The sequence below is a fragment of the Sapajus apella genome, unplaced genomic scaffold, assembly GCF_009761245.1.
Source record: "Sapajus apella isolate SASKATOON/1434 unplaced genomic scaffold, GSC_monkey_1.0 scaffold40, whole genome shotgun sequence".
In the NCBI taxonomy this organism is placed as follows: Eukaryota; Metazoa; Chordata; class Mammalia; order Primates; family Cebidae; genus Sapajus; species Sapajus apella.
This window is the reverse complement of record NW_022436980.1, coordinates 1,661,365-1,669,903: the sequence shown is the minus strand read 5'-3', so window position 1 is coordinate 1,669,903 and position 8,539 is coordinate 1,661,365. Positions and strand designations below refer to the sequence as shown.

The 8,539-nt window shown below is 41.1% G+C and overlaps 1 pseudogene; it reads right to left on the bottom strand.

Moving 5' to 3' along the window:
- Nucleotides 1-142: 142 nt before the first annotated feature.
- LOC116565420 lies at nucleotides 143-609 on the bottom strand (annotated as a pseudogene).
- Between the last annotated feature and the right edge of the window lie 7,930 nt (nucleotides 610-8,539).

Sequence of the window (8,539 nt, the reverse complement as noted above, 5' to 3'; positions counted from 1 at the left end):
AGAGCCCACCACTAGTACAGAGAGCCATCACGGGGGATGTACTTGACCCTGCAGCCATTTGGAATGAGCCGTTTCTCAGCCACCATGTCTTAAAATTCATCTGCATTGAACTTGGTAATGCTCCACTTTGAGATGTGGATCTTCTGGTGGAACTTGACCTTGGCCTTGCACAGGGCCTCAGTCACATGCTCCTTGTTCTGCAGCTTGGTGTGGATGGACATGATGACTTGGTCAGTGTGAACCCTGGCCACAGTGCCCTGGGGCTTTCCAAAGGCACCTTACACGCCTGTTTGGAGTCTGCCAGCCCCGGCACAAGACAACATCTTGTTGATGTGGATGACGGGGAAGGGGTGGAGCTGCGCTCAGGTGTGAAAGCCGTCTTTGCCACAACTTTTTATCATGTACTTATTGGCACAAATTTGGGCTTCAGAGGAGAGCACTTCATATTCATCTGACACCATGTGGCCACAGAGTGGAAACTCATCCACTTTAACCTTTTTTCTACCCCAGGTCAAAGATGCGAATCTTAGCATCAGGAATACCTCGGAAGAAGCGAGGCTTTGAGCTGTTCTTACAATACTGGTAACACCAGGTCGGGCAGCGGCCCATGGTGACACCAGGACCTTCAGTAGCACATCAGAGGGAAAGAGCTTGATGTGTCTTTTGAGCTTAAGAGTCATCCCTTTCTCTAAGAACTGACCCCCATCTAGAAGATGGGCAGCCCAAATTGTACTGCATGACCCTGTCCTCAGACCCAGCTGAATGGACCAGAAGTAGACACCAGACTTATTCTGGACAAGATAGATTTCCTTCCTGAAAGTCTGAAATCACACTAAGAGGCAGCCGTGCGTCTCTTCTGGTAGTTGGAACTGTTCCATATGAACTCAGGGGCTGAGGGTGAACATATTCCACCATGAAAACAGAGAAACAGGGAAGACTGTTCTGTTAGATAACAGAAACATGTTGTAGTTCTCCTAAGAGAAACAGAAGTAGAAGATGGTGACTGAGTCCCTGAGGGCTTTCTGTTTTCCCTGATGGCTTTCTGATCTAGTCCCATATTAAAATCTACTGACATTCCTGACCTAGAATTCCATAAGGCCCCACTGTGTCCTTATGATAAGTTCTCCTTTGCTTCGTCATCATCATTATCAACATCATCAACATTATCAACAAAAAAGATAACACTTTCCGAGCATTTAGTATGTGCCAGGTAAACTTCCAATTACCTTGCACAAATTATCTTATTTAATCCTCCCAATAAATCCATGTATTACTTCATTTTACATATGAGGAAACAGGGACAAGGAAATTAAGTAACCTGCCCACTACAGTTAGCAGTAGATAAAATCAGGATTCACACCAAGGCCATCTGACTTCAGAATCTGAGCCCTAATCACGTTATACAATTTAGCCTGCTCATGTCAGTTTCTAGCACTTGCAACCAAGATGTATTAGGTAAACAGGGCTCCTCAGTCTGGCCCTACTCTGCCTAACTAAAATTATCTGCCATTTTCCCCCGTGTGCTGAAGCCAGTCTAAAACATACTGTGGTCAATGTCACCTCCATGCCTTTGCTCCTGCTCCTTCCCATCCCCCCAACTTTTATATTCTACCCATAATTCAGGGTCCACTTCCAGTTCTATCTCCTCCAGGGGACCTGGTCACCCGTATGTCCTATCAGTCAGTATCTATGCTGCCTTGCAATAGTGGTTAATAGCTTATTGCATGTATGTCAGGCTTCTATGATGAGATTGTAAAGTCTTTAAAAGCAGGGGCTATGTTTTCTTTTTCTCTGTGTGCCCAAAACACTGTAATTCATTGTAAACATGCAACAAAATCTCCTTGAATTGAATTAAAGACAGTAACCTTAGTGGCATGGACAAAGGCAGGGAGAGAAGGTCAGGTACAGAGAGGTTTAACTTTAAAGGAGGGCTTAATGTCTTTTCATAAGTGTCAAAAACAGCCTTCATGCACTCAATTTGTTTTAAAATTTTATGTGTCAATATGACACTTTAAAAGCTTTAAATCTGTAGGAAAAAGAATATTACGTTGAAACATAAATCTTCTGTAATTGCTGAATTCTCACCCAGCCCTTGATCTCTTTGCTGAGTGGTCCCAAGTTTGACACTCTGAAAGTGACATACACTGCTCCCCATGGCCTCAAACACATACATCTCTGATCTCACACTTGGGCATACCCCAATCCCTGGGATGACCATCACAACTCCCCACTGCCCCACTATCTCAGAGGAGGTAGGTTTCTTCTCCTTAAGAAAAGCATGGGGGTGATGAGAGTATCCCAGTGCCTGAGTCCTCCTGTGCCTTAGGAAGGCCTTGGAATCCTCTCTGATCCTTAACATTCACCCTCATCTATTGAAACAACTGTTTGCATTACGTGTCTACTTAGTGTCCTGACAATAGTCTAAATTCAATCCATCCAAAAGCAAATCAACATCTTCCCCAAAGTTGTTCTTCCTTTTTTTTAAGGTAATAGCTGCCACTATGATCCAATCATCCAGGCTTGAAGCCTGAGTCATCTTTGACTAAGAACATCACGGTGCTAAAAAAAATTTTTTAAGCCATTTGCCTCCTTCCCCCGAATATATGATTTATACTCAGTTTCTGTCTCTCAATTTCTTAAAATGTGTCTGAGATCTGTCCCTTCCTGTCTATTCCCCCTGATAAGGCTCTGGATTTTGGCACCAACCCCTGAACTACTCTCTTTTCCTGCTGGTTTGAATAGGGAGAGAAGAAAAAGAAAACTGGAAAGTGCAACTAGAAGTCTCTAAAATCCCAACCGTTAACCTTACCCTTGCCAAAAGGGACACGTGAATTGTCCTACTAACAGCTAACAGCTGGGTTTAACCAACATTTAAGAATTGCCAACTAAATGTCATCCATGTGGCCCTGCGTGAGGTGCTGGGCCACAACAGTAAGACTACCATAGCCCTCAAGTGCCTAGCCAGGGATGACAGCTGAGGGGGGTGGTACCAGAGGACTCTGCGAGTGTCCTGAAGGGGACTGGTCAATGCTAGGGCGAGGTAAAGGCCAGGAGAGTGTGGGTAGGCAGAGGACATGTGTACTGGGTTTGAGGGATGATAGGATTTCAGGCCTGAGGGCTGAGGGGTGGAGGGCATTTCCAGGTTATTAAGCAAAGGCTCAGTTTACAGGCTGAACTAATCTGATTTGTGTGCTGTGTCCTGGGCTCCCCCATGGCAGTCACACAATCATGTGACAGTTGGTGATCATGTGTTGGATAAGGACACTTTCAGGAAGGGTGATATCAGAGAAGTGAACCAGCATTCTGAATGTGACATACACTGCTCGCCACAGTCTCATAATTGCCAGGCAAATTTCTGAGCAGGGGCCACATATCAGTGCATGAATTCAATGACAGTGATCAGAAGGGAAACTGCTGACAGCATTGTTTTCACTTCTACCTTAAGGTTTGTGTGGGTGTGTACAGGAAACCAGGGTATCAAGAATAGAAAGAGAAGAGGCGCCGAACTTTGGAGATGAACTCAATTTCCCTCTCCAGGCAATTCTTTCCAGGGTCTCTCACCGGTCTTTGCCTCTGCTTTCATTGCCATCACCTCGTCCTGGGCCTGGGCATCTCACAGACCCATGGAGCACTTCAGTGACCTCAACTGGACTCTTGGCTTTGTTCTCTTAAGCCCCTCAGAACATGAATATTTATGAAACAGCTACACTCTGCCAGGTGCCCGTATGCAAGCACTGCTTTGAGTGAACCATTTCCCTGCTGGCTTCACTTTGTCTTTTGACTAGAGCTCAGATTCCATAGCTGGTCACCAAGAGTCTTTTCTTCCACCTGGACTGCTTCTGCCTTTCCAAACTTGTCTTGCAAAGCACAGCTCAAAGGCAACTTCTCCATGAACCCTTCCTGATCTCAGCACATCTGAGATCTAGGAAGTAACATTTGCTGAACTTATGGATCACAGGTAGTGGTTTCAATCATTCATGTCATGCTTTCCACAGCTGACTGGCAGAGTGTTTATCTGCGTAGGTGTCAGGTGTCCAGTTTCACTTTCAACCATGTATGAGCCACAAGACACCTATTTACACAACAGACTGAGGAATATTCTGGGAAAAGATTAATCGTCAGAGGAGTCAGGTCCAGGGAGCTTGACTCAGTAAGGCCTTGGTGAGGAAGGGAGGGAGCCTATCATTCATATGTCTCCTTTCTAGATCTTGAACTCTTTGAGGGCAGAGAATAAGAATGAGTCACGTGAAGTACGTAGTCTCCAGTATGGGGTTTGACAGCAGTGGATATTCAGTAAGTATTCATGAGATAAAAGAACATTTGCTGTCCTCTTTTTAGAGCAAATATGACTGCCTATCAGACTTCATTGCTGAACATATTAAGTTATAACCTACAGATTTTCTTTGCACATGTATAGACCCCTAGTATGGAGTTAATGTAAGAGGTCCACAAATTCATGTCATGTCAAGCATTCCTGCAGACTAACTAAATAAAATGCTTTATACAGATATGTAATGCTATTTTTCAAATCTATAAAAAGGCTGTTGTGGTTAATTTTTAAAACCTACGTATTTATCTAAAAATCTTATTGTAATCCAAATGTTTTATGCCTTACATACACCGTTAGATAATAAAATCACAACTTCTACAATGTAAAGTCTGATTCTTTGGCGGGGAAAAGGGATTAAAAGAGGTCCTCATCTTGAGAAACCACTGTTATATGCAATAGGTGTGTAACAACAGCCCTGCCTTGGTGATCCTCCAGGTTGGGGAGTGGCACCACATCCAGGTAATGTTGAATCTCAATTTACAGTATACAGTGTACTTTTTTATTTTTTTGAGATGGAGTCTTGCTCTATTGCCCAGGCTAGAATGCAATGGCAGGATCTCAGCTCACTGCAACCTCTGCCCCGCAAGTCGTTCAAGCAATTCTCCTGCCTCAGCCTCTCAAGTAGCTGGGATTATAGGCGCCTGCCACAGCACCCAGCTAAATTTTGTATTTTTTTAGTAGAGATAAGTTTCATCATGTTGGTCAGGCTGGTCTCGAATTCCTGACCTCAAGTGATCCAGTTGCCTCGGCCTCCCAAAGTGCTAGGATTACATACATTAGATATTAAAAGCACAATGGTTGTTGTGCCACCACACCTGGCCCAGTGTACTTTTTGTTTGTTTATTGCTTCAGTTACTCTCTACAACGGTCCTTTAGGATTGACAAGAAAGCTATTGAATCTGTCAAGATTAACACAAACCTTCTATTGTGAAATGTACATGGAAAAGACAGAATAAATATGCAATATAATTTTAGAGAAATGAGAAAAGAACGTAAGAGCCATATAGCACATAATGAAAAGTTCTACCAAGCACATAATTGGAATCTTAAAAGGAGAAGAAAGAGAAAATAGGGTTCTTAAAAGTCTAAGCAGGGCAATAGGACAGAGTGATGGTGAGGTGAGGTGGGTATCTTGGCTGGGCCTAAGAACCCACTTGAGCTGAGAACTGAATGAGCAGAAGCAGCCAGCCAAGAGAAGGCATGAAAGAGCATTCTAGACGAAAGAACAACTGCAAAGCCTCTAATATAGAAAGGAGCTAGGTATGCCTGACAAACAGCAAAAAAACTAGCATGGCCGGAGCACCATGAATGTGAATAAGAACAGAATGAAATGTAGTGGGAGGAACAGGCAGGTGAGACCTTTGGTCATAAGTGACTAGAGGAGTAGTACTCATCAAATATTCCATTTGCTTTCCCACATTTCCCAGCCCCCTTAATCCACAAAGCCCAAGGTGATTGTTAGGTGGGTCCATGTGACTATTTCTAGTCAGTGGACTATGAGCAGAAGTGACTTGCATCACTTCTGGACCATAGCATAAAAGAGCTAGCAAAGGACTATGAAGTCCTGTTCCTTCGGTGTGCATAGCTAAAAATTAACCATCAGGCTCTGTCTTCTGTTCCTTCCATCAGATAACAGAACCCGATGGTCAGTTGGCTGAATCACTGAGTTGCATATGAAGAACAGTTGCCATTATGAGGCACAGAGACTCTTAATAGACTTTGAGTAAGAGAGAAATACAACTTTATGGTTTTGAGTAATAATAAGTAAATCTTGACTAATATCACATAGGTAAGAAGTCTGGATTTTATTCTAAGTGGGATTGGAAATCATTTCAAATTTTGAGCTACAGGAGTGATAAGATCTTGTACATGTTTAAATGGCCTCTTTACTGTGTGTAAGTTATGAGAACTGGAGGGTCAAGAGACCAGTTATAAGTTCATTTAAGTTAATTTAGAATGAAGTAGCAGTGGCTTGAAATTAGTAGTGGTAGTAGAGATGGTGAGTTGAATTCAGAATATACCGGCATGCACAATATGATGACATTTTGGTAAACAATGGACCAAGTATGATGGTCCCATAAGATTATAATGGAGCTGAAGAACAAAGTTTGAAGACTACCAGATATCAGAACTTAACATAAAGCTAAAATAATTACAACCAGATAGTACTGTCACAAGAGAGAAAAATAGAACAAACAAATGATAGAAAACTCAGAAATAGACATATCTATAGGAACATTTGATTTGTCACAAAGGATAAGCTGAACACTAGTAGGGGTAGGATAATCATTTCAATAAGGAGTGCTCAGTCAATTGGATATCCACATGGAAAATAATGAATCTTGGCCCTTAGTCATATATACAAAAACTAAATCCAGGTTGTGGGTCTAACTGTGAAATGTAAAACAATAAGAAATCTAGAAGGTAAGTGGGAGAATATCTTTAGGAGAGGAAAAGATTTCTTAAACATGACACAGAAAGCACAAATAAGAAATGGAAAGATTGATAAACTACTACATTGAAATTAAAAACTATTTTCATGAAAATATACCATTTAGAGAAAAATTCACAAAACTAGAAAGAATATAAATATATATCTCTGTCTCTCTCTCTATATATATAATCTCTCTCATATATAAATATATAGAATCTTAATAAGTAACAGAAAGACTTTTAACCTGATTATTTGAATAATTCCTTTAAGTCAATAACAAAAAGCATACTGGCCGGGCACAGTGGCTCATGCCTGTTATCCCAGCTCTTTAGGAGGCTGAGGTAGGTGGATCACTTGAGGCCAGGAGTTCAAGACCAGTCTGGCCAATATAGTGAAACCCCATCTCTACTAAAAATACAAAAATTAGCTGGTGTGGTGGTGTGCACCTGTAATCCCAGCTACTCGCGTAGCTGAGGCATAAGAATCACTTGAACGTAGAAGGCAGAGGTTGCAATGAGCCAACATTGCACCCCTGAACTCCAGCCTTGGCAACAGAGCCAGACCCTGTCTAAAAAAAAAAAGAAAGAAAAGAAAAGAAAGAATATACAAATAAGTAAAGAAATGGACAAGAAACAAGAATAGATACTTCACAATAAAAGATATCCATATGGCAAAAAAAAAAAAAAAAAAAAAATGAAGAAGAAAAGAAAGAAAGCGTACTCAACCTGTCAGGAAAATAAAAATGTTGCTAAACATGCCCAAATAACTAAAATAATAATAATAACAATGCCAACTATTGCTGAGGATGAGAAGCAACTGGAACTCTCATAGAGTGTTAGTGGAAAAGTAAATTGGTATAATCACTTAGAAAAATTGGTGTACTTACATACCCAGTGCCTGAGTAATTCCATTCCTAGGTATACATCCAAGAAATGTATACATATGTATACCAAAAGACATGGACAAGAATGTTCATAGCAGTACTATTTGTAATCGTCCCAAGCTGGAAACTATCCAAATGCCTGTCAATTGTAAATTGGATAAATAAATTGTGGTATATTCATACAACAGAGCACACAACAACAAAAATGAAACAACTATTGAGAGGGAGAGATGCCCAAAGATTCCCAGCTGTTCCAGCCCTCAGCTATTTGAGTCTTCCCAGACAGGTGAGTGAAGAAGCCTCAGAGATGATTCATCTTGAGCCACCATCTGACTGAAACCACATGAGAAACCCTGAGTGAGGACTGCCTAGCTGAGCCCAGTCAGGTTCCACATTCATGAGCACAACAAATTAATGGGACTATTTTAAGTCACTATTTTAGGGATCAACAGAGATAACTGAAATATATGTTGAAGTATTTAGGGAAAAAGAAAAATAGAATACATTAAATTTATAAACCTACTTTAAGATGTTTAAGAAAACCTAATTAACTAAGTTTGTAAAAGTCCCTCTAAAAACTATTGTTTACGGTGGCTCACGCCTGTAATCCTAGCACTTTGGGAGGCAGAGGTGGGTGGATCACCTGAGGTGAGGAGTTCAAGACCAGCCTGGCCATCATGATGAAACTCCATCTTAAAAAAAAAAAAAAAAAACTATTGTTTAACACTAGGTTCATCAATAGAAAAAGAGATTTGTAAGTTGAATGTCAAAGCCTAAGGGAAAGCTAGGTTTTTAAAATTCCACTTCCATAAATTTGAATCTTAACTGAAAAATAAAAAATAACCACCAGTGAAAAGTTGGATCTTTGACTCCACTGATCCTTTCAGACAAT